At 35.9% G+C, this 2,180-nt stretch overlaps 1 pseudogene; it reads right to left on the bottom strand.

Moving 5' to 3' along the window:
- Nucleotides 1-731: 731 nt before the first annotated feature.
- LOC143406350 (polyadenylate-binding protein-interacting protein 1 pseudogene) lies at nt 732-1,821 on the bottom strand (annotated as a pseudogene).
- Between the last annotated feature and the right edge of the window lie 359 nt (nt 1,822-2,180).

The raw sequence follows: 2,180 nt of genomic DNA, 5'->3' as shown, positions 1-2,180 counted from the left end.
GTGTTTGGATCATAGGAGTTGATTCATAATGGTAGCTATAATTGTTTGGCAATAAAGTTTCCTTTTGGGGAAAGACTCAGAACCAGTACTCAACTTTATTTATATACATAAATTTATATTATAAATTGTGAATGACCTTGAATTTTAACCTTTTGTGTGTGTGTGTGTGTGTGTATATATTTATTTTAGTTCTTGATGAACCTTTATTTTATTCATATATATATATATATATATATATATATATATATATATATATATATATAATTTTAGTTCTTGATGAACCTTTATTTTATTCATTTGTTTATATGTGGTGCCAAAAATTGAACCTAGTGCCTCACATATGCTAGGCAAATGCTCTACCACTGAGCCACAACCCCAGCCTATTATTTTATTCTTTGTTTAAGTCCCTGGACAAAAATAATTTCATACTTGAAGACTGTATCCCATCTATTTCTATTTCTTTTTTTAAATTTCAAAATCAATTTTATTATAGCCAAAACAGTGGAAGTAACTGTACATAATAAACTATTTCATATATACACATTTTAAGTTATAGGAAATAAAGTTGATTTTGTTAGATAGTGTTAAACAACATTAAAATTGCATACATTAGTAACATAACTCAACATCCTTAATTTGGTATAAGTGGGACACATTTTCTTGCTTTCCTATATTCTGCTAAATCACCATACCTAAACTGTTTTATAAAACTGATATGCTGAAATTTAACTTTACTGTATTTGCTTATGCTCTGATTTCAAACAAAAACTTTTCATAAGTTTCCTCAATCTCTGGATCCGTCTCATCATCAATATCATCCAAATATAGATCACCACTCCCTGATAAATCTCTCCCATTTTCTTCATAATCTGGAGACGAGTCCTCTATTTCAAATAGTTCTTGATATTTCTCCTGGTCATCTGGATCAGCTGCTGCAGTGATAGCAACACCATCAGATGTATAAAATGTCGGTTCCTTCATAAAGTGTTAGGATCATTTCAGGTGTCGCTCCTCTGTATGTTGAAGTTGCATGGACTCTAACCCAGTCACGTGACCAGAGTTCTACAAGCTTCAAGAGCATCTGTCTTACATCTCTGCTGCAGTTTGCATCTAGCACAACATTTTCAATTCTCTGAATAATTTCTTCCATATAAGCCTTTCCTTTTTCCTTCCAGGCATCTTCCAAAACTGACCCTGTCAACTTCAGTAATTTCACTGCACAAATTAAGTTGTCGTCCATCAGATTAGAGAAGAGGGCAGTCAGCAGTTCCCGCAGACCAACCTGAAGGGTATCTACTCTTGTACCTGTCCACTCGTTCCCTGGATTTCCGAATTAAGATCAAGCTCTCCCAGAAAGAGTACAAACACGTGAAATCATTCTGGAGTCGCTTCATCTCCTTTTGCAGCCTGATCTTTAACTTCATTTTTGAAGTAGCAATTGGCGGAAGTTGCCATGCTGTGGGCTTATTGTCACACGATGGGGCAGGTAATTACTTAGGCCAGCTCCCATATAAGAGAAATTTGGAATAGAAGTAGCCTGTTGGTAGATGAGTTCCACCAGGTCTTGCAAAGCATCTTCTATTGTAACCCAGCCGTTTGGGGTCTCTGCAAACTATTCAACTTCAGTTTCGAAATTGCCAGGCTGCTCTGTAAGATGATTCAAAAAATCCTGAACACATTCTGATAGAGTGGGATAATCCTCACAACCATCTTTGTAGGATCTGTATAATTAGAAGAATAACCTAAAGGCTAAAATTCAGGGGCGTTCACAGACAATTTAGACATTAACATAGGAGCCACAACCACCTGGGGTGTAGCCATCGCTGACTCCAAGTTCTGCTGTGGGATTTTATCCTGTGAACTAGATGGAGCTCTCATGGGAGTTGTTTGTTCTGCCTCCCAAATGAATACTTGAGAGCTTTTCTTTTCCCCTCCCTCTTTTTCAAGGAGTTGGTTAAAAATGGGGGAACTTCTTCTACTATTTCTTAATCATCATGTTTGCTAATACCAATGCTGTATTTGTAATTGTGTAGTATATGAGCCAACTTTCATTAACACCGGGGAAATAAAGTAATTTTCTAATGACCTTAACTTGTTTAGGTTTTATACATATAGTCATTCCTTCCCAGCCATAATTTCCTCTTACTTTCTCACTGACTCTGCAACCTAGAGAATTTTGT

The sequence above is a fragment of the Callospermophilus lateralis genome, chromosome 8, assembly GCF_048772815.1.
Source record: "Callospermophilus lateralis isolate mCalLat2 chromosome 8, mCalLat2.hap1, whole genome shotgun sequence".
NCBI classification, from domain to species: Eukaryota; Metazoa; Chordata; class Mammalia; order Rodentia; family Sciuridae; genus Callospermophilus; species Callospermophilus lateralis.
This window is presented reverse-complemented; position numbering and strand designations above follow the sequence as displayed.